General features: G+C 34.8%; 1 protein-coding gene and 1 non-coding gene across 3 annotated transcripts in view; one reads left to right on the forward strand and one right to left on the reverse strand.

Annotated features, from left to right (window-relative positions):
• Nucleotides 1-25,331, reverse strand: part of LOC115770948 (furin-like protease 1) — a 188,260-nt gene that overhangs the window by 125,651 nt on the left and 37,278 nt on the right. The window contains exons 1-2 of one of the 2 annotated variants that reach the window (XM_030716409.1): nt 10,781-10,798; nt 242-325 (exon numbers count right to left, since the gene is read on the reverse strand). The gene's annotated coding sequence lies outside the window, so the exon portion shown is untranslated. Of the gene's footprint in view, nt 1-241; nt 326-10,780; nt 10,799-25,331 lie in introns of those variants that run through there. The other variant, XM_030716408.1, reaches the window with a different exon arrangement.
• Trnag-gcc lies at nt 13,843-13,913 on the forward strand. Its single transcript has one exon. It is a non-coding gene; the product is annotated as a tRNA-Gly (tRNA).

The following is a 25,331-nucleotide window of genomic DNA, read 5'->3' on the forward strand; positions in this document are numbered from 1 at the left end:
CAAATGATTCAGATACCAACAATTTATCTTCTTTATAAGCTGCTTGCTAACAGCTCAAAGGCATCAACTACCGAAAAGGTCTCAAACGAACATGTTTCCAAATAATTTGTCAATTGAACCTCTAAAGGTTCATTTAATGCCCAGATCTGGCTACATCCAAACACACTTCAATATATATTTATTTGCTGTTTATGGGTTGGCTAACGCCAAAAAGTATGCTACAGCATAAATTAACACTTACATTTGATGTGAGCGCAATACAGAAAAAGAAACAGAAAACTTCGCAGACTTGAGAAACCAGCTGCCAGACGCCCAACTGCCTTGACTGTAAAGATAAGAAACATGGTAAATAAGTGAGTTTATAGAGAGTAAAGGGAAATATATGTACACTAAACAAGTAAAAGATACACAGAGAGCAAAGCAAGGTACTCAATTAGTTTTATTTGCAGTGTTAGTTGCGCCCAAAGGCGCCAAACTGGCAATTGAGTGTCGTCCGCCATGTCCCAAAAAGTTAATGTTTATTTTCATTTGAGATATTTTGATATTCAAGATAGTTCAAGCGAAATTAACGCTCACATTTCATGGGATTCATTCAATTTTTTGTTTATTTTTGGCTTTTACTAAACATCCATGGGCGCTGTCAGAAGCCATTTAAGCACTTAATTTCTGTGTGGATTTTGTGGGCGGCACATCAAAAATTCTTTTGCTGTTACTTACACCTTTACAAAAACAAAAAAAAAAACAAATAAAATAAATAGTTACAGTTTTCAAAGAAATGCAAGACGTGACAGAGCGCATAAAAGCGAACGAGTTATACCTAAACATGGCATAAAGCTATAAGGTTCGGTTCAAAAGCTTAGAATTTAAATGACAAACCTAAAGAACAATAAGCTGGAAAATGCTCAAACACAAAATACCCTATACATAGTATGCCATGTCTCAATTTACTACTGCACCCTAAAGAATACAGTGACCTGAAAGTATGACATTTTTTATCATACGACTCTTATGAAATATTTAATATTATTATAAGACTGAAAACATTTAATTCAACAACCTTATTTTTACTTATTTAATTTTCATAAATATATTTTTAATGAAAGGTGATTTTCTAAGATAAATCCTGCGCAAAAGTAAGTTTTGGGTAAAGGGTATACAAAAAAAAAAAAAAAAAAAAAAAAAAAAGATTCAAGCAACCACGTCGAAATCACGGCAAACCGAAAACTGCACAAGTTTTGCGGTGAACGATTTTATCTGCAGCGTGGAAAATCCTTTACTTGGCTAAAAAGGTGTTGCCCGCAACCGGAACGCGATAGACGAACGCCAAGAGCACCACAGACAGAGCCACAGTCCATGCCACATAAAACCCAACCCCAGCGCAAGCCACCCTTCCAACCAGCTCAAGCCTGGCGCATTGTTGACTCGCCTTCTTGAGAGAGGGTTGGATGGGCGCTAGGAGCTGCTTGCTCGCGGTTATGTGTGTCAAGTGGACGCCGCTTGGTTGCATCCAGCCAGGACATTCTGTTCCAACTTGGCTCGAGCTGCTCCTGTGTCTGTCCCGCCTGTCTTTCTGTCTGCCGTGTCATTCATTTGACTCGTCTTGTGGCAGGTCAAAAGCAAATCGCTAAAGTTTACGCCGGTGCGTGGTTAAGTCCTTGGAGCTGCTTTTGAATAAACACACTCACAGCAGCAGTAACAGCAGGCGGTCATGTTTTGAATATGATTTAATTACTGCTAATTGCTACCCCATACTAATTAGTACCAACTCCTTCATTCTATTATCGCTACCATTACGAGCTCTTCCTTTTATTTATCCTGCTTTTGTTATTGTTGAGCAAATGCAAATGAAATTGGGTGTGAATTGAATAGCTAATGAGCATTGCTTTTGGCCCAGTTCCACTGATTGACATATTTAAGACAAAGCTGTCTATTGCACACAATTTCTCTTTGCTAGCTTTTAGTTGCAATTAACTGGAAACATAGAGGATGCCTAGTTACATAATATGCTTAAATATGCGTGTACCTCTATATGTCAAGAGAAAATGTTACTGCAACTGGCCTATATATGAAATTCAAAGTAGAGCTAAGTGGGGTTTATGAGAATATGTAAGGTGTGAAATTAACTAGAGCAAAATGTAACATTGAAACCCACATACAAAATTTGCAAACACGAACTTCATAAAGACGATAGATGATGAATGGATGAAGCTTTAAAAAGAGGATATGCTTTGCTAAATTTATATATTGTAAAAAAAAAATTGGGGTTAGTTAGAAAAATATGTTTATTGGCTTGTGAAATACAACTTTAATATACGTTGAATTTTTTATGAGAGTCGTTTCAAGCGCACTTTTGTAACGTCACATTTTGATCAATCGATACACTTGTGATAATCAGGAGACTGTTTACTGCTTAACACCTCCGCAATACAACTAATTCCGGAATTCACATAGAGCACGCCATAAACCTTATCAGAACGCAACTGGCCCTGGTCAATAAATCATTTCTTTTCGGCTAAGCGCAAATTAACGATGGAAATAACTGTATAAAATACATGGAGTAGACACCAACCAGAACGGATGACACACGATGAAATAAAGATTTGGCCAGAGTGATAAAGAGTGAAAAGTAATACAAATGACAGAAACAACAACGACAACGACAGCAAAAACAACATTTTATGACAGAACACGTGGAAAACAATAAATCTCCATTAAGTTGAGCGCCTTTCATTAACGGGTTTTAGGCACAACAACAATGTATGCACATATAAATAGATATTCATGCATATGCATAGTGCAGACATGTACGTAAAATCCACATATGACAAGTTGACACTAATACACACACACACTCTCGCACGCCTAGGACACGCTGTCAACGTTTCATGCACCTGTCGTAAAAATATTTGCGCAAAATATTTTAAGCCGCATTTTGACAAAGGACTTGCCCCAAAACTGCAAAGCCTTAACAGAGGTGGGCGCGGGGCGGCTTGGGCACAGGCGAACCCCAGCTTCCTGTCCATAGAAAATCACTGTGCAAATATGACAGGCATTGTTATTTTGGGCCATGGACCGAGCTTATCTACGCTCGCCTCTGCATGTTGTCTAAACAAATAAGCGTAGCTATTTCCCCCATAATGGATTATGCAACAAATGGTACCACAAAATTTTACGAAATGTCGAAATTGTGCGGTTGACTTTCAGTGATCCGTAATATTAATGTGCCAAATTCAATAATTGTTTGAAAATATTTATAAAGTTCTTTGCAAATAAAATTTATTCGGTTTAAATATTGTTGTATAGATTATATTTAGACCAACCAAAAACCTTTTTAGCTGGCAAACCAAATATTTAAAACTTAGTTTATGTGATTTTGTCATATTCATACACATTCCGGAATTCTTGATCTCCATGGTCACTTGAATTAAACAATTTGCAGAGCTGTTCTGCTATACTCGTAAATGGTTAACACATAATTTAAAATTAAAATTAAAAGCAGCTCTTGCTCCTTGTTATTCTATGGAGGATAACATTATTTTAATCAATATTTGACTGCCCCTTTTATTTAGTTGAACATCTATTGATAGTAAATTCGTATTTGTACTTTTGCTTAGTTTTATTATATTATAGACTGTAAGCCCAGCTTGAGCTTGTTGACAATCAATTAAATTATTCCAGGAATCCCGGTTTATGCGGAGCAACCGCCTTCAATCAAAATCTCAGACCCACTTCGCAATTGACAAACCAATTGACAAGTCACTTAATTGTGGCATTAACCGCAAAACATGTTGGCATTAAAATGCATGGGGGAGCACTGCAGTTGGGGGCATCACGGCAAGGGTTAAGGATTTAGGGTTAAGGGTTGTAAAATGCAAGCCACCCCAAAAAAGACCCAGGCACTTACCGAATTCCCACACAGACTTGCAGATAAGGGCAGCAGCTTTCAGCATGAAAATTTGTTATTTTTTATTTTTGGTTGCAACCGCAAAAAACAATCACGAGGGGCAAAAATATTCATCTTGAGGGTTGACGAAGAAGTAAATTGGCTGTGGCTCTTAATTATACATATGATTGACAAACAATTGAATTAGGCTTTAGACCAGGCCGAGACACTTTTAAACCGAGCACAACCACTGTTGGGCGCCACTTAATGCCGAGCGATCCACATGCATTCGAATGCAATTTAAACTGTAATTACCCAAAGGGGTAGCTCAGTGTTTATTTGAAGGGTTTTGTGGCTAGGAGAAGCAGAGTTTGTGTTGTGCTTTGGTAATTGCTTCACACATTTCTACATCTATGCTAATTTGCCAACCAGTATGAGATTTTTGGTATTGTCCTCCAGTTTGACAATGGACAATCTTTTCGTGTTCGTAAAAAGGTTGGGTGCGTAGTTATTTGGGAGCTTATGTCCTGTGCATTGTGTAACTGCGTTGAAAATGTTCACCACGCATTATTTTCATATGTGCGTCTGTCATTGGGAATGAATCTGCGGCTGTTGTGTGCGCCATTTCAGTGCAGGGTGGGCGGAATGCTTTCCTCTGGTCTTGTCTGTTGTGGCTTTTATGCGAAATTGCTTTTTTTGGCATTCAGTTTCGCCAGTTTATTGTGTGTGACACACACACACAAACACAACAATTATTGTGTTTTGTTTGCCAGAGGGAAGTCTGTATTATAGCTGTAACCACATCCACAGCGTGCTGTAACTCCATTTTGACCAAACATAATCGCCTAAACAGAGAGATGAAGTTTCACATTTTGGTGCTTATCCTATTTACACAGTCTTAATAAAGCAGTAATTGAAATTGTATGAGATTGGTTGTAAATAGTCGTCGGTTTTTCGATAGAAATCTTACATGCTTACATTTTTCGGAAAATTCGGAATGCTTCTGTATAATATTATGTAAGCCATAGATAGCATTTAATAATTTTGCATATTTCTTGGCAACTGGCAAACATAAATTGGTTCAAACTTAATCGATGTGCACATAAGGGATAAGTAATTAATGATAAACTATAGAATTTATACTTATTGGGCTGTGATTATTAATAGAAAAGTGTATTGACATGGATGTCAAATATTTATCGGCAACTTTTTAACTATATCCTTTATAAGTAGGTAAGGCAGCAAAAACCTTCACTGCAGTATAGTCTACACAGTTTTGAATCATTTAATATTTTAACATGCACATTTAAATTAAAATGTCACGTTTTGTGACAATTGATATCCAACATATACTTATTTGCAAAACTTTAGCTTTAATTGGTGCCAACAATAAACTCATACGAGCTGTCGATTTATTGGCTAGTCAAGTCAAGTTAATTGAAGTAATTAAATTTGAAAAAGATACTCAGCACTATTTGACAGAGGACAGAAAGTAAAATGGCAAAATTCGGTCAAATATACTAGAGAAAAAGATAATTAAACACCGGACCACTTCAACTTGCGGTTGCATTTGATTCATCATCATGGCATAGGTCAAAAGAAATAGAGAGCAATGGAGCTGACTGATGGAAAAGAGGAGGCTGGATGAAGTATTGTGCAAAGTGCATAAATCCAATTGAATTGAAGGCATCAAAGGCAAAAATGAAATTAAAATCAGACACATTGCAAAAACCTGGAGCGCCTCTTGGCCCCATTTACCACATGTCGTGTCTCAAACACCCTACACCCTACTACATTTGCCTGGGGAGGGGTTCCTCGCAAAGCCCAACTGTTATGCATATGCCGCACTGAATCGAACTGCCCTGGTGAATGTGACCAAAGTAAAGCAGGTCATATGGAAATTTCTCTCATTCGCTCGCATCTACTATTTCCTATTTCTTTAGCATGGTTTCATCTTTTCGAATCCATTTTGATGCTATCCGCCAGTTTATTGTTTTTCAGCATATTCTTCTAATTCTAATTATAAAAAGTTTGATTTTTCTGCATTTGCACCAAATGCAAATGCAAATGCTATTAAGCTATTGTGGGATCGCATATGACTGATTCTAACATTTAAAAGATTTTTAAACAGCTCATTAATGTTTTCCAAGCAAGTGCATTTAGATTTTGATTTACACTATCAGAGCGTAAGACAATAATACCCGAGACTCAAACGCCGAATGTGTAGCCCTAATGTGAAGACATATTATTCATAGTTTCTGGGTCCAATGCGTATCTTCCAAAAAAAAAGAAACTATATTCCAATAATAAGTGTTATTTACAAAATTTAAATAATTTATGCAATAAGATCTGGCAAATGTAATTGCACTCAAAACTTACAAACCAAATGTTCTGTTATAAGTCAAAATGTAAACGCAAATGCCAACTCACTAGATCAAAGCTATGGCTATAGATATATTGCTACTTCAGACACTCAATGAGCACAACTCAAAGAGATACCGACATCAAATATATGTATGCTGCATATATATATCTATATGGATATATATTTATAATGTGCCGCAACTTCAAAAGACCGCAAAGCTACTCGAGTAGCTGATGCATCTTTAATAGTTGCCACGAGGCTGCCTCAGATATATGTATTTCCAAAATTTATTTTCTTTCAAGTTACACAATTCAATTGAGACAGACAGAGCTGACCTTTCAGCATGGTCATATATATATACAAATAGTTACTGCACACATGTATATGTATGTCTACGTCTCTGCACAAGGCACTTTAGAGTTTCAGAGTCTCGGAGTCTTGAGCTATCTACGGTTTCATTTGCATGTTCATTGACATTGAAATGCGTTTCACGGTCCGTTCACTTCTTCAGTCATTGAATTGTTTGTCTGCGCTTCAAGCGCATCAAATTAAGTTGAAATTGAAAGAAATAAAAACTTCATAGCTAAAAATATATAGAAATAACAACAGGCAAACTATTTCAGCAATTCGAATGCCAACAATTGGTCAACATTGAATCGTTAACCTTGAATTGTTTAAACACTTTTGCGTGGTATTATTTATTAAATTGAATATCAAGTTGACACGATGCCACAAGCGGAAGTTTTCTCTTAAAACACCTCACTCTTATATTTATTTTGTCTACATGTCTATCAACCTGTCGGCATCTCAATTGCTTTAAACTTGCCCAAAAATAAATGTAGCGTATTATGATTAGTTATTATGAGGCGGAATTAAATAGAAGTGAAGCTATAAATAAACGAAGTTTGTTAAACGAATATTATTTGGTTACAAATGTTGCCTCAAATAAATAAACATATATATATATATATATATATATATATATATATTTATACCCTTGTAGAGGGTATTATAATTTTGTCATGAGACGGAGACGTCTTCGACCCCATAAGGTATAAATTCTAGATAACCATCAAAAGCCGAGTTGATATAGTTATGTCCATCTGTCTGTCTGTATATTTCTTTGTGAACTAGTCTCTCAATTTTAAAGATATCGTCTTGAAACATAGGTGCTTCCTGTATTTCTGTTACAGGTAGTACATATAGTACATATAACAATCAGTCGATAATAAAGTACTTGTACGAAGAATTTATTTGTTTTTCAATATATATTGAACAAACTCGGCATTTTTAAGATTAACTATGCTCCCCACACATATGCGAAATCTTATCAACATTGGACCACTCGGTCATAAAGCTGCCATTGAACCGATCGGTCGAAAAGTAGAAAGCGTAAATTTATTATTTCAACATTTTAATCGCATTGACATTACATTTATTGCAAAGTTTTTAATCCGGCCTCATATGAAAACGGAATTTTAAATTACTTAATTGGGTCAATGAAGCGGATGTATAGGCCTGTCTAGCAAAAAAAAACAAAAACCTTAAAATACCTTTTTTCTTTATAACTTAACTCAATAACAGTTTTTCCATATTATTCCATATTATAACAGCTTTCTTTATGCATTTTTTGCTGAGCTTTAACCTCTTTATTTATTAAGTTTGACTGTGTACCCTCACGACTTTCATTGTAAAATTAAGTTGGAAGCACTAATTGCACTTGTTTCCTTAATCAGCATTTTTTTATATTTATACTTATTTTTTTTTTATAATATATTTTCTGTTTTCTTTACCTTGAACCTTTTCTTATATAAAAACAACAACAACTTGCCCGAGAGCGTGCAAAAAAGCTGATCTCTGACCTTATAGCTAAACCGACTGAGTCTAGCGTCCGTTGGCAACTGAGTAGCTCAGCAACTCTCTAATGGCCACTGAGAAATATAAATAAAATTAATAAAATTCTAAAAATCTTGATAATCAATTGCATTTAATGAGAGTGTCAATGGAAACGATAGAAGCCAACCCACTGTGCTTTGAGGTCATGTAACCGTGCAAAGCCCATAATCAAATACTATATATAATTACAGTCACATGTCAAGCTAATTGCAGTTTGCAATTTGCAAGCCCTACAAATTATATGCAGCAGCTGTTGCAATAGGTTAACGCTTTTACTAAGTTCGAATATAATATATATGCATTTTATCATTTCGTTTCCCCATGTTTATTAAAGCATGTTATCGTCTAGTAGTTAAAAAAAATTCCATTAAAAAGCTTCGCTCAGTTACCTGATAAACTAAGCGAGACATTTTAATAGAGAGTGGCTGTTCTTCATCGTCAATTAAATGATCTTCTGTAAATTTAAATTTATTTACGACTTAAAATACTGAAACGTCCCAAGCTCTAGATACTCTTTAATTTTAAAATGTAAGCTTTGACCACGGTGAAAAAAAAGAATGATAAATAAATATCCTCAATATCACATCAAATTCAATTAAATACTCTGCTTACCTATCCTCTCCAATACCGGAATTATATCTTTAAAAATCAAAATTCAAAAATTTATAAACATTTTCAGAAATTAATATATTTTACAAGCTTTACGATAAAAATACAATTTTAAAATGCTCAGTATTCCAATGTACCAGATCCAGACGTTTGAGAATCATGAAGCATTTTCTTGTGCGACCAACACCCAATTTCAAGAATTTCAAGACTAACATCATTATTTCCACACTCCTAAGGTGGCTGAACTTTGCGGCCTCAAATGAACGCTGTAATCAGTACAATTAACAAATCTACGAGCTGAGGTGAAAGATGAAAAATATATGAAAATTCATACAAAGCGCCGTTGACCAAACACATTAGCTTGTAGCTAATGAAAAGCACAAATTGGCAAGACGTTGATGTGGCTAGCAGATACACAGACTAAGTGCCAGGCGCAAAAAGTATCTCACAGATACACACTGAAAGATCCAATCAGCTTACGAAACAATTTTTCAATTTACGCACAAGTGGCATGCTAATGAGCCATATTAAGAGCCAGATTTATGGCATAATTCCCAAAACAGCGTGACAAATTTAGAGCATACTAATAAAGAGCTGGAAGCAGCCTGGGGATATGATAGGGAGTTGGCAGCGGGGCCGCTGGGAGGGCATTCATAAAAACTGGAGCAAAATAATTAACAGGTGCGACAGCGCTCAATTACAGTTATGTGCACTCGATTGAGTGCTAATCGAAACTGTAATTCTCATCTATTTTGCATGCCCTTACAAAAGTTCTTTAAATTTTCTCACAAAATGTGTCAAGCAGCGAAGAATACATCGGAAAAAGAACAAAATATAGTTATTTTAGATTAAAATGTGACTGCGTCGAAGCTGTCTTAATAAAACTTAGCCCAGATCTGTCCATAGTGTATAAATACAAAGGTCTATTGGCGTCAATTTTTTTAGAGATAAAACAGAGTTATTCAATGAAAATGTTGTGTTTTTCAACAAATCTTAAACAATTGATAAGCAAACAAAGTTTTGTATGCTCCCAGCAAACGAGTATATTTTTAACAGAACTAGAGTACTATATTCAAATCTTATTGAAAAGGATGGAAGGTAATACTTAGCAGGAAATACCTCACATCAATTATATGACTATAAGGGTATTTGATCTTCGATACTCCAACAATAATTTACCCCTTCGTTTCACCTGTTAAAATATGTGGGGGGACATGAGACTTTTGTATGAAATTACCGCGGGGAAATTATCACAATGTAGCTAAGTAGTTTTGAGCGTGACTGCAGCCTGGTACTCACAGTCTCATTCACTCACATAGATATAGCTAAATATATTATATAGTCTATACAAATTACAGTTACAACGTTTTTATCGTCGAACAGAAGACGACTTGACTGTGATTCAGTTTCAATAACAATGAGTAAGTCAATAAACCCATTTCCTATGTTATTTCCAACTGCTCGTGCTCTTGTATAAGTCGGTTCACAACTATTTTGCATGTTCATGCGAGCTGACCGCATTTCATAAGCTGCTATTTTTGCCTATACACATGTACGATAATGTTTATACAGTCAAAAATAAAATATATTAGAGATTATAGAGCAGATACAGATTACAGATTAACATAATTTTAAAAACTTCGCAGCGCGTGGGTAATCAATTTCAATATAATATTATATTGTACAATCAATTTAAAAATATTTTTAAAAATAGTCTTTTTTCATAATTCTGTAATTAAATACACTTTTATTTTTTTATTACTTAACAGATGACATGTACATATCATATAGAAGCAGATATTCTTTTTCGTCTATAAAATAATTTTCTATTTTCGAATCATTTTGTTAAATTCATTAAACCAAAAAGTCCTCCTATTTCTTATTCCTTTACACTTGACTATAAGCTCATAATTCTCTTTTTTTTTTGTTTCGTCTACTTTCCGTTGTAAGTGTTTTACTTCAACTTTGACATTTCCTGTTTTGCTTTCATATTTTCTCATTACACCTCTCAACATGATTTATCATACCTTTTAAATTTCCAATTCCCAGTCTTTGGTCATTCAATAAAACATACCTGCAAAAAAAAACATGTTGAAATTAATTATTGTAAAAAATCATGATTAATTAATCTAAAAATACCATTAAAACGTAAAAAATGCATATGTCAATAAAAAGTGATTGACATACATATGAGTTATCTTAACAATTAAAATACATACATATTATGTTTGCAAAGAATGGAATTTACTGTGTTTAAATAATGATCAAAATTCATAAGTTTACATTTATTGAGTTCCAGCTAAAATATAATATTCAATAAACAAAATTAAACTGAAAAGCTTGTATAATAAATGTGGCTTGTTCCAGAGATACTTAGTAGGTTCTCTTAATGACATGCGTACGCTCAACTATTTACTGTCAAGTGGTGCAGAGAAGTCGAGTGGTGTGCCTTGCACCACCAGGCAGACAACGTTTGTACATTCATTGAATTAAACAGAGTCGAAACTACAAACGTAAATGACAGACGGCAGTCGCAAGTGAATCTCGTGGCATATAGTTAAGCTTAAGTAGAAATTAGAATAAATGTTTACATAACTCGACTTTAATATACCTACACTTAAAAACAAGTAAGAACCCTCTTCTTCCAACATCAAATGCATATATATATTCTATTTTAGAAGCTATACGTCAAGTTTGGTGACTCTAGCTCTTATTATTTACCAAAATTGCCCAAAAAACAGGATATCGATATGGATTTTTATCGATTGCTTGAACACGGAGTAAGTTATCGATTATCGGAAACAAACTCGATTTGCGCAGGCCCTAGGAGCACCTACATCTCAAATTTCAATTTCTCTACCTCTTATAGGTTCTGAGATCCATGCGTTCATACATACGGACGGATGAACGGACGGACGGACAGACAGACGGACATGGCTAGATCGACTCGGCTATTGATGCTGATCAAGAATATATAGATTTTGTATATGGACCAACAAGCTGTGGCTTTGGTAATAAATCAAATAAACAAACATGAATCTTTAGATTAAAGATAATAAACTCTTTTCAAGAATATATTCTCTACTTGTTCTCTTCCTTACATGCTCTATTCCTCTTTTATTTGATAATCATCCTGCCACTAAACCTAATCCCTTTTAGAAATCAACTTTATGACAAAACCAAATATACCCGTTGCAGAAACATTTGGTACGGGTATAAATATGAATTACATTCATATTGCGGCACACATAGAGATGTTACAGACACACTCAGAGAAATTATCAAGAACTCTGAACCCATATATTCGTAGATATTCGCTGTCATAACGCTTAGAATCATAAAATCTAAAAAACATTATTCTAAATCCCTTAGTTGGTGAAATTCTTAAATGTATTCTTAAATATAATTAATCTATTCAAGAAGCAATCCAAGCATTTTGTCTTATTTCTGGATAATGGCGGTCAATCGTATTTTATATTCTTAATATTCTATGTACACTTACTTATTTTTCAATACATAAGAATAACAAAGGATTAGGATGAAGAAGCTTGCTGGAGAACAGCGCGGTCTGAATTCATGCCAGCATTTTTCTGTCTGTGTAGAGATTTGATTTCAGCTTCGTTTCATTTTTGGTGGCTGATGCGTTTGGAAATCTTGTTGATGGCTTTAGACTAATTTCAATTAGGTTGAGTCAAGACGGGTGCTAGTCGGGGTTATATATATGGTTTATGTATATATATATATATATATATATATATATATATATATATATATATATATATATATATATTCTGTTGAGTCTTCCAACGAATGTTAATTACGCAATTGACTTAACATTGAAGCTCATCATAGAAACAGCAACAACAACTTTCAGTTTGTTGTTGTGCTACTTACCATTAACGTTTTGGCCTATTTGGCCAACAGGGTTCAACGATATCTTTGGCAGAAATAATTATGCATATTTGAGCCGCAATTCAAGTAGATTTTTTTGTGTCGTCAATGTGCAACAAGCCTGTTGGCCTTTAAAGGGCCCTAATATAAAAGGAAGAAAAACAAGCATTCAATGTAGCAAAAAAGCCGCTAACAGCTGGCTTTTGGAGAGCAGCGGGTTGTGGACCCGCCCACTTTCCGCTCTCTTTTACACTTTGTACTCATTTACATTTAAATTAAATTCCTTTGCTTAATTTATTTTGTTTCTATTTTTTTTTTTTGCATATTATTTATTTTTTTTTTATCCTGCACTACGTTTACTATTTGTGTGCAAAATTTTGTGGATGATATTTTAAAAATTGCTCTAATCATCATTTTTGTTGCTGTTGTGTAATAATAAAAAATAATAATTAAATATCACAGTGTACGCAAATTTTTTGAAAAGAATATAAATAATAATACATTTTATAATGTTCTGTATCATTGATAGATAGCTCACGACCTACAATTGTGTAATATACTAAGTTTTACTCAATTAATCTATAAAATAATAAAATACAAAAAATTATATATATAAGTATTATTTTAACATTCAGTTCTGTATTTTGTGCTTTTAATTAAGTAGAAATGTACTAAACAATTGAGTTGTTTCGCGTATTCCTGCCGTATTATTTAACAAATTGACAATAAAAAAATATAATAAGTAATTGTTCGATGTAAATAAGAATGAATCATAAAATTATTGGGAAATGTGGAAATACTTACAGTTACAATTAATAAATAATATATATAAAGAAAATAAACAATATTTACTATTAAATTTCACTTCACACGCTTATAACCCACACAAAGGCCAATAATACCTTATCAATTAACTGATAGATTCAAGGTTTATTTTAACAACAAATATATATATTTGTTTATATAATTACTTTTTATGAGCTAGAGCATGAAAATTTCTACAGCTGACATTTGGTTGTCTTATCGTGCGGATGAATATGTACAAGCCAAGCAGTTCGCGCTCTATACAATCTTCATAAGTAAAATCAGCAGATAATACTTATTTATAGTCTAGTTTAATCTACTAAAATATCTTGAAAATAGGCCAAAGAAAGTTAAACGCCTTATGTTTATGGTAAACGTAGAATTCATTAACAGAGCATCGGTGGTTCAGTGGTAGAATGCTCGCCTGCCACGCGGGCGGCCCGGGTTCGATTCCCGGCCGATGCAATACAACTTTTTTTAAAATTTTTGTGGATCAGCAATACCAATCAAATATTTTACATTTATCTTTATTTAATTATGAACTGATATTATTATTTTTTATTTGTGTCAATGTTCTATATTAATATAATATAATCGGGTTCCTCTACAAATTGGAATTATTCAAAACAAAAACTTGTTTTTCCAGAAATATATTATTCATTTTTGTGGTTATTCCTATGTCCAGTGTACAACAGATTTGCTACCAATTGATTTACAAAATTCCCACTCCCCCATTTGAATGCACTCCGCAACTTGTTATTCCTGTTTTGATCATTCGAAAAATAAAGCTAAATATTGCAGCTGCACGTTTTATAATCAGCTCTCAATGTGCGCAAGGTTTTGAAAATAAATTAAATAAGAACATTACACATTTTGCTATCCATAGAAACCAGAACATTTCGCATTCGCACACCATTAAAATCATAAGCCGAAACATATTTTGGCAAATTCAACCGCAGGCGGAAAGGGCTTACAAGGTAGAAGGTGGGGCGAAAAACTTTTTAGACTAATAAGGTTTTCAACAAAATTCGTATAAAATATGTAATTTTATTGTGGTTTCGCCAAAAAGGCCCTCTAAACAAAAAGCAGACATACATGGAAGTTGATCCCATTGAAATCTGTTAAAGGGTTTATTACACAGTTCTAATTTGCGGCCATGTTAAGCCGGCAAAGCCGACATTTGAAAATTTATTTGAAACGAGTTAAGAATCTGCAAAATAAATGGAAGTGTGTATGCAACTCAGTAGCAATAAAGGCAAAAATAGACTGCGCATGACATCACAGCCGCCCAATACCCTGTAAATGCTTTAATGGTATAATTTGCGATTTCAAAATCGGCCCATAGAGCAAATTCTTTAACTCTAGCTTATAAATTCATAATTCAGAACAGAAAAAATAGTTAGATTTTTATCATTTAAAATTGAATTAACTTATGAAGATTAATCGTTCAGGCAGTTAAGCAGATATTTTTTTACTATATCCAATACTAATAAAAGCATTGGCAAAAATAAATATACCCCTTTGCCACTTTGCATACCGAAGGTGAAAAGTAGAGTGTAGTGAGTGCCTCTCGTTATTGTTATTGTCGCTATCGCTGGCTTATCACTGGCCACACTGTAATTGCTTGTGGTCTGCTGACTCGCCCAAAACTGTGCCAACATGTTTCGCTGCCCCAGACAGGCCCCCAGACAACAGAAATTGTATTTTGACTCCACCCTCGTAGAGAGCCCTCAGCGATAACCAGTTATGTATTCTAACGCATGTGGGAATTCTCATACTGTTGCAGCCCCCGCAAAACAAAAACATAAAAATTCCCAAGGGTTAAATTAATTTCACGTTGTCAACAATATTTTTGCATACACCGAAACTGAAACCGAAAGACAACACAAGAACAGGAATAGAAAGGTTTAAGAGGGGGTGTGCATGTGTGTAAGTGTGTGTCTGTTTTTTTCAGCCCCATGTAAGGAGTTGTAACTTTTAATTAGAAACTCTTGCTGGAGTCAGTCCCTCGGCGCTGTGTCTCACTCCTGGCCAGGTTTAGCTCTTCGTTTTGCTAATTTGCGTAATCGTTATTTATGTTGCTGTTCTGTGGTCATTATATCATTTAAACTGATAGTTTTATGCCCAAAACAAGTGTCTGGTGGGTCAAGTGTGTGCTTAAAAGTTTTCAGTGTGTCACCAAAGGTGGCGAGGAAAAGTTTTACAAACTACAAGAGCTCGGTTCACAATGAACTCAAGCAATTGACTACAATCTATGTGAGTGGCTAGTAAATTGTCATAAGGCGACAAGCTGGAGGAGGGATAGTATTTTATCGTATTTAGTTTCAGTTCTTTACTAATTAGATTGCGATTTTCGCAAGTCAATTCAAAGACAAATTTAAAATGTTTGCAACAATACCCCACTCATGAGGTGTGCTGCCAGTGAAATATTCACGAGTTATACAAAAATAAATAGAAAATTTAATTGCTAACGAGAGCGTAAGAGCCCATTCTTATATATTAATATGTAATAATATTAAAAAAAAAAAGAAATAAATAAAAGTGAAAAAAAATTTGGGCTCTCAAATGGTGTCTGTGAAACTTTTAGGACTATGCCACAATAAAGAATTGTAAAATAGAAACGGAAAATGGTCAAAAATAAAATAAAAAGAAAATATATATATACATATAAAGAAAATTTGCAAGGTATTTTAGAAAAGAGGCACCATTAAACAATAAACATTATCAAAATATGCGAAAAATGTTTTAAGCTCGTAAGCAAGAACCATAAATATGCTAAACATTTGACGGGGCCATAAATCTTAAAGTGCATTTAACTAAGCCACAAAAACTAACCGAAAAAATATCCTACATACCTACCTATCAAAATGCTATGCTAAAAACTTCCGTGTATAAAACAAAACAAAAAGTATTGAAAAAAGAAAATCTTGTGGCGCACGACCCTGACCATAAACTAGACTATGAATTTCACTGCAGCCGTCGCCGCAGCAGCCGCGACAACGACTAACAATTTTGAGCACACATTGCCACAAAGTGTTGCAGCCCGTTGGCTAACGCTGTCGTCCCAGCCTTTAGGATTGGCGCTTTAATTACGAAACTTTTGTCGGGAGAGTTGCATATTCGCAGCACGAAAGAACTGTGCAAAAGCATACACACAGCGGAAGGTCTACAGGCAGAATGAGCAAAATAGTCAGCACAAGTTTTATCGTCCCTTTGTCGATGCGTTTATTTAAGCTTCGATGCTTCTTAGCGCTTATTTTTTTGAAATAAACTTACTTAAAATATTCTCTTTTTTTTGGAGCGGGGAAGCTGGGCACATCAAACAATCATTAGCGTCAAGTGCAGACGAGAAAGTTTTTGCCATTTTTGGCACTGGATAAAAGGGATGGGCAGAATGGAACACTCAAGAGGAGCAAAGAATATAAATAAATAAATAAGCACATTTAAGTCGGGGTTGGCATGACGAGCAGATACTCCTGTTGAGTTTTTATTGCCGATTATCCGCTGTTAATCGCTAGAGAGCATTTTTATTAGCAATTCCTTTGTGTGTCACATTCGTAAAAGTTGTTGTGGCATATCTGATATGCTTATATATTAAGGCTAGGAACTACTATAGATTCCAGTTGTAATGCATACAGATTCGGTTTGTTCACATTCTTGACTTCTTTTTTGTCTTTATTTTGAAAACCTATTCCTGATAATAATAGGGTATACAGCTTGTCCATCGCTTCTAACAAAAAATTGTTTATTTTTAAAAACTGTACAAAATTGAGTGCCCGCTGGTCACATAGCTCTCCAGTTTAAAGCTTTTCTCACATTTTCCTATCCGTTTTCAACAATTTTAATGAAGCACTCTTAATTAATCTTTAGCTTTAGCTGCACTTTGAAATGGGTTTTGGCTAATGCGCTTTCGCTCAACTTTTTAGGGTTTTATGGCCAATTTAATAATTGGTATAAATGGTTATTTATATAAAAGAAACTACGATCTTTCTAAATATATATTATTTGTAAAAATTTACTTTTTCACATTTCAAATGGCATTTACCGACCCAACTTTGTCCTTATGCTTTTTGATTAGGCCATTAAAATGTTTGCCACGCATCTATTCAATCGCGCAGATCCTACCCACCCCTCTTTTCTATATCATTAGTTTTCCATTAACACAGTAATAATGTAATTTTTGTACACCTTTATATACTCTACATACATAGATGCAATTGCTTGTTGTCGATGAGGTTGAATAAATAATGTTTAAAATGCAAGTAATACCGAAATTGTTTGTGCAATTCGCGCCAACTTCAAATATATGCAAACCAACCGCATTCAGCAGACTACCATCATTAATGTTAATTACCAATCCATTTCAAATGCAATTGTAAACATTAAAACTGTCATGTCCAATAGGATAACATATCTAGCACATTGCCTCTGCTGCGGTCCAATCAACGAACTAAGCAAACGCTGGATAGGAAACCCATTACTGGTTTCGTTGCTCATTTGAATTTTCCTTCATATCAATTGACTCACCTCAATTGCACAAAAGAAAAACTTCTGCTCTAATTTATTGAGAGCGTATATGTTCTTATTCACATAAATGATATCTACGGCGCCCGATACCCTTGCAGACATTTCCTCGTAGACATTTCCCTTGTAGACATTTCGATACAAGATCCTACTTATCAACCGATTTTTCCCATGTCAGCTTTTTAATATAGTATCCCGATGTTGATAAGATTTTGCGTATATCTAAATCTTACTAATGCCGATGTTAGTCAATGCTACCTTATCGACAGATTTGAGCCCGTCAAAGCATACACATGACAGCTTTAGTTGACAGAGAACAAAGTAAAGTAAACTGTAAATTATTATGTATGAATCTTTACATATTGTATTTCTTTCCATTATGATAACAAACAAAAAAAAAAACACATAAAATAAAAATTTAGAATCGCAGATAGAAGTGAACCACTTGTTTGAATTGTCGCTACAAATTTCAAATTGAACACCATTCAGTCGTTTATTGATTCAGGGCTTCAATATAGTATAAATATTATATAATATTAATAATATTTAACAAATTTAAAAAGCAATAATAATAAAATTGCATTGATTTCAATCTTAATCGGGCATACGCCTAAACTAAAGAATTGGTTTCACAATCTTCGCGGAAATGAATAGTTTGCAGCTCTGTTTATAGCACACAATCCCATGTTTTAAATGTGGTTTTTGCATCAAGTGCTGCAAACTATTGATAACCCCGATGCTTTTCCGCTTAGTTTTGCATTCTTTATCACAATCACAATTTGTATTACTGGGCTTTTATTGCATTTCATTAGCAGCAATTAGATGCGTTATTCGAATATAAAATACGTCGCAATTATTTATGCACGATTCGCCATTGTTATTTACCCTGGCATGCGATACCATATCGCACACATTGACACACACATGATTGTGCATATATAAATAACCACTATGTATATAGAAAATATCGGTTACTGATTGTAATTTAATTAGCATTTAATAATATATGCTTTTTATTGTTAGCAAATTATTTCAATTTTCATTATGTGGTAATAAATATTTTACAGTGCGCTAATTTAATTGTAAAATTAATTGTTCTATTGGCCAATAAACATAAATTTCCAGCATTTATTAGATGGAATTTTTAATTAGAAATTTCATTAGATTTTTCTAGATAAATTAAATTAATTGAAGGTTATCTAGCATAAGGGTGAAACATTTGAACCCAGTTTAAAGATGCAATTTTCATAATAATTCGGGAAATACTTTTCTTGATATTGTCGTATTGGTTGTATATTTGATTTTCTTTTACAACAGCTTGTTATGAATCTTTTAATCTAACCCTAACGCTATACCCTTTCACAATTCTTTGCCATTTCATACATTCTACTCTATTTTCACTTTCTTTTCAATTGCATGGCACTTTCACAGCACGGCAAATGGCACATCTCTCAGACAATTTAACTAAACCCACCAGAAAAATGCAAGTAAGAATCTTATTTCAGGTATAACTGGCTACGAAATACTCTCTCACGGTTAAAATAAAGAGTACAAAAGCGTAAACACCTAATTTATTAAAAATTATTGGACAGTCTACGCGGAAACAGTGAATGGCTCCTTAAGGGCGAACAGGCAGCTTTCCCTACTTCTCCTCGTTTGGCGCTACACAAAATTGGCTAGATATAACCCAAAAATTAACTTTCAAAACAACGTGTGAGCATTAGCCATTAATGTTTAGACTGTTAAACCCATACTATACAACCACAAAAAAATAACTTTGCGCAAAACCAATGTACTCCTTTTCCATTTTTCGAACGGGTATTAAAATACACAACTCACTGGCGCAAAAGGCAAACTTTTCATAAATCCCCATAAGCATTAATAATCATTATTCCATACATATCACATGGTTGTATTTCTAACTGCTCCTCACCCATTCAAAGTGAGTAAGAACGGGTAAAATGAGCTAGTGACAATTAATGTAACAGATTGAAGGAATTATCTTCGACGCTATAAAGAATATATATTCTTGATCAGGATGATGAGAGCTACAAAAATAAAAGACTCGACATTTACAAAAATTCACATATGTTCATGTATCATGTAAAAAGTTCCTCTAAAAATTTTCATAGATTCGACTAACAAGGTTTACTTATTTGTTAAATGTGTATCCTCGTATGTATATGTTAATAAAAAAAAGAAAGTTCGATTATTTGCATTACCGTAGTTCAGGCTACAGGGTATTTCCTAGCAGGGTTCTCTTAACAGATCACTCTTGTTCGCTTTATTGTTGTCCGGCTGCTTTTGGCTTGTGCCATCCTTACAATTTGTCAAATTCACTCAACTGTATGACCAAAAAATTTTACACTCACCCACAAAAAACAAGTAAGATGTTCTAGTCAGAAGCTCCCGACTAGAGAATACCCTGAACCTTTAGTAGTTACGAAAATAAAATTTAAAAAAAAATTCCCTCGGCAGGGTTTGAACTAGCAGCTGACCGCATTACTTGCTGCCGCCTTTACCCAACAGCCACACCAATTATTTATCCTCGATAAGAAAAAAACAAATTAAAATAGCAGCACAGAAAAAAATTCAATCACAATTGCAATACTGTGTATATGTATTCAGAAATTCTTGGAATTTGCGCTAGCTGCCGAAAGACATTTTCTTTTGTTTTTCTTAACAGATCTTGATGAAATTTTTAGCAGTACATCTTATTGTACTGATTATAAAATATAAGTGTATTCTTAAAATGACAAAATATATATACTTTATGGGGTCGAAGATGATTTCTTCCGCCTGTTACATACGTTTGCACAAATACATTATACTCTTTTTACCCATTTTCAATGAGTTCAGGGTATAAAAAGGGTGACCAGCTGGCGAAATATAGAACAGAAACCCAAGATGAAGGCTGAGGCTTAAGCCTAGTCCAGATCCGTGTCTACAACAGGCTACAGTTACAGAAATACCCTCAACACATACACACACACATCCAAACAAACACAAAAAGTAAACATAAAATTGCACATATTTCACATTTCGCACATAATTTTCGTATTTTTTTTTTGTTTGCCTCTACTAAACAATAAAATTAGGGTCAATTTTTGTTGTGTGAAATATGTATATTGTGGTTTTTGTTGCTGAGGGGTGGTGTGGGGGGAGCGAACGCTTGCTTGTTATTCTTAACCCTTATCAAAAACATTTTTTTTTTGCTCTACTGATTACAATATTATTTTACTTTTTAGTCCAGTGGGATTTATGTGTCTGAGCTGTAAACTTAACCATTTTCTATGCGGAATTCTTATTATTTTTCGCTTAACACAATCACAACTCAGCAAACGATTTACAATCTTTGGGTTCCGTATACATTTTTATTTTGGGCCATGCAATTTGCATAAAAGCGTTTGGGGCTGCTAATTTCTTCGAGCATAAACTATAAAATAAATTCCTATTTAAATGTAATTTGATTTCTGCATTCTTTTCCTTTTTGCCTGTAAATGGATCTGACATTTTTCTTTTCCTTGCGGCTTATCTGCGCCCCCATCGGGTCGCGAGTGTACTTATTTTATGTCAAACTTTAAGCAAAAGTTTTTTGCGCTGCAAAGCACACCTGGTGCAAAGGATTTTTCAACTCGTTCAACTCGACAACACTCCCACCCCACTCTCGTCGTTAGTTAATTAATACCAGAGAAGATACCAGAGAAGCTGCACTGATGGATATATAGTGCATATATCAATAGCAATACTGAAAACTTCCTATTGGACTGGTTAAAACTTTTCGTCTGCATTTTTTTACTGTTGCTGGTTGTTGTTCCCACTGATTTACATAAGAAATCAAAGTAAGGAATTTAGATGACTACATCACTTGAAAAGCTTTCAGGAAGAAAATGGGGAATGCTTTTAATAAAGCAGAAGGAGATGAGTGATCGATTGATTCGGTACAAGTAACATAAAGGTAATGAGAGCTCGTCATGTTTCATACGAAGAAAAAGCGTAAGCTGATCAAGCAAGATCATTGGGGTTCATAATAGCCAGTGTGATTTTAAGCATGCTTGAAATACACAAGTAAGAAAAACCGACAGTAAGCAACAGATAAGTAGGAAGATTGAGCATTGTTTTATGTAAGTTTGAACTACTAAAGAAAAGAAAGCTTTAAGTAAAAAACCAACTGTTAGGCATCAAAAGAGCTCAAAAAGAATAAAACATTATTTAAAAAAACCTTTTAAAAGCTTTACAAAAGTCCCTTAAGCGGTAATACACATTTTTTTAAAACGAAACATTTTCATATCTAGCATATCAACACAGTCTGCCCATAAGAGCCTTATTTCAAGAGCTTGTCGAAGTGTTTATTACGCATAAGCTACAAATATGTAGTCGATAATTGATTTGAGCTGCCAGACATCTCACAAACTAATGATTCAAAAGAATTTCCCAGGCAGGGAGATAAATAGAAAGAGGACATACAAACAAAAGCAAGCCTCCAAAATCATAAGAATAAACAAATATAAAAACTCTTACAGAAAAAACACACCCAGAAAGAGAGGGATTGAGAGAGACGTGTCGCCCTGCCTCAATGAAAAATGTCAAGAAAAATACCAGTAATAACAACAAAATAGTTAAGTAAATAAATGCATAAAAGCAAAATTACCGCCTTCCATTTACGGACGACAGGCAACATTTAAAATCTTACAATCAGTGCAACAATTTAATAAATAAGTGAAGATGTGTGTGTGTGCGTGTGGGTGTTAGTTGGGGCTGGTGCAAATGACAAGTCTATGTACACAGTGCTCGCATATGAGCAACATTTACGTTGCCCGGGAAAGCCGTTGCATGGCAAACAACTACAGTTGCAGTCGCAGTTGCCAGGCGGAATAAATGAGACAAACATCCCAGTGGGATAGCAGGCCTGTGCAGAAGTATTGAAAGTTGTACTGTCGAATACGGTGTCACTTAGGAAAGTTTTACATAACTTATGTTGACTTTGTTTTACAATATTTTTTGAGTGACATTCTTAATCGTGATGCTGGAATGATGATGCTACGATTAATTTATAAGTTTTTTATTTTATGCTCCCACCAATTATTTATTTTAACGCTCCTCTCCTAGCTTTTGTTTATATTTTTCATGATTGTTGTACTGTTTAATTTGGTATTTCTTTGTCTTCCTACCATTAAAATTCTTATCTTTTTCACTTACTTCCAAGTGCCCCTCATTCCATTTCTATTTCCCATTTAGATACCTTCCTTATTTTTATATTGAAATCATATTAAAATGCTTTTATTATCGAAACATTCCATTAGCTTTTGCTCTCTGAGTTTCCTCTTTCTGAAACTTAGCGAGTTAACAGCAATTTGATCTCTGCCCTGTCACTCTCTTTCGTACCTTCCCTCATAAAGACTACCGTAAGGTTTTCACACCAGACGAATTGCACAGACCGCGTTCACCAGGGTGCCTGCTCAATATGTACAACTAGTTGAGTAAACAGCTGCAGCAGCCGCAGCCATAACAACATCAGCAAAAGAAGCAACATGAGCTGACGCCCATCACTAGCAACATGATTACAAACATGCGCTTGGCATTGCAGCATCTGAGGCAGAGCCTGAAACTGAAGCTGTGCATCCGATAGCTGCCATCACACACACACTAACACACACACACACACACACACACACACATACACTCATACACACACACACACACACACACACATACACTCATACACTCATACACACACACACACACACACACACATACACTCATACACACACACACACTTACACAGCCGCTGCTGATGCCAACCGCCACTTGTCTGACTGACATTAATAAATCGCTTTTATAGCATCATCTCGACTGCGCTGAACTGGCCACATTTCCACTAACTTCCACTTCCAATTTCCCACTCTTCACTCTACATATATGTGCATTTGTTGCTGTCGCTTCTTTGCTCTAAGCTGGAGCGTGCACATCGGCAACGCTTTATTAATTCCACATCAATGCTGGCGCCTCGCCACACAGTTCAACTGACCCAGGTTTTCTCACACTCTTGCTCTCTTCCCCGCTCATAACAAAATTGTTTTTGTTGTGTGACCCGAAGCCACACGCAAGGTGCAAGATGCAACTGTTTCATTGCTTACATTAACGCGCACACATAGATACATATATCAAAATTTGGAATTCGGCTAATCGAAACAAACGTCAAATTTCAACACTGCCGGCCCATTAAAGTGATGGCACCAGCCAGTGAGATGATCATGAGTTCAAGATTGTAGTTTATACGAGAAGACATTATGAGGGTGTATATGTGGTCTCTTTACTTTAGTTGGCATACAATTGAATGGATTGTTGGTAGTCTGTGAATAAATATTTTATTTTATAAAAATATATTCTATTTATTAATCAGCTTTTAAGGCTGCTGTTGCCTTATGCCTATTTGTAGGTCTTTAGTTGTGAGTCGCCAAATTTTTAACAATGTAAAAACTTAATTGGATTTGTTGTGTTATGTTGTGTGGTTACAAAATTTCTATGATGAAACTATCAGGAAGCCGGTCTGAGGGGAAGTGGCCTCGTCGCCCTGGGGATGGGTGGGCGGAGTTGAGAGGGGAGTATTGGTTTTGAGAGGGGAGCCTATTGGCGTGTGTGGCTAGCCGGTTGTTATATAGGGTGCAGCGGATCTTCAGATCTCTGTGGAGCACGCTGTTGCGCACGTAACATGGAGCTCGTGCCAACCAGCGGAAAGTATTGCTTTGAAGAGATGGGACTCTTTTACAGTTAGAAGGAGCACCCAAGCTCCATATCTGTATGGCGTGTTTTATAAACGTAATTATTATATTCATATTTTAACCACCCGTCAGATGAATTAAGACAAAGATCTCTGAAATGAGTTTAAGGCCGATCGGATGGCAAAAAAAAAAAAAAAGTTTCATACAAACGTTTTTCTCAGGCGGGTTTGATTTTCCGAAATTCCAATTTTTCTTACCATACGCCTTTATTACATATGGTAACTACAGTGAACATTTCAGTATTCTTGCCCGTACGGCAGTGATTCAGTCAGTCTAGGCGAGGACAAACAGTTTTATATGTAGATATAGTTTTTGTTATTTTGTGCTGTGCCATTTCTATTTTTCATTTTAGCAATTAATATTGAATTTTCTATGTACTATGCGTTTTTCAATTAACTTTATCATTCTCTTATCTTTGGGGCAACAATTTTATCAGGCACTGTAAGCCATCCATCAAGCTACTTCTATTAATATTATATATAATAATATGCAAATAGCATGCAACAATCACATGTCCCAGTTGTGCTGCTGAGTGCCCAACCGCAAGCTGACAATGTTAACACACACTGGAACAGAC

Source organism: Drosophila novamexicana, unplaced genomic scaffold (genome assembly GCF_003285875.2).
Source record: "Drosophila novamexicana strain 15010-1031.04,08,12 unplaced genomic scaffold, DnovRS2.1 tig00004560-arrow-pilon, whole genome shotgun sequence".
In the NCBI taxonomy this organism is placed as follows: domain Eukaryota; kingdom Metazoa; phylum Arthropoda; class Insecta; order Diptera; family Drosophilidae; genus Drosophila; species Drosophila novamexicana.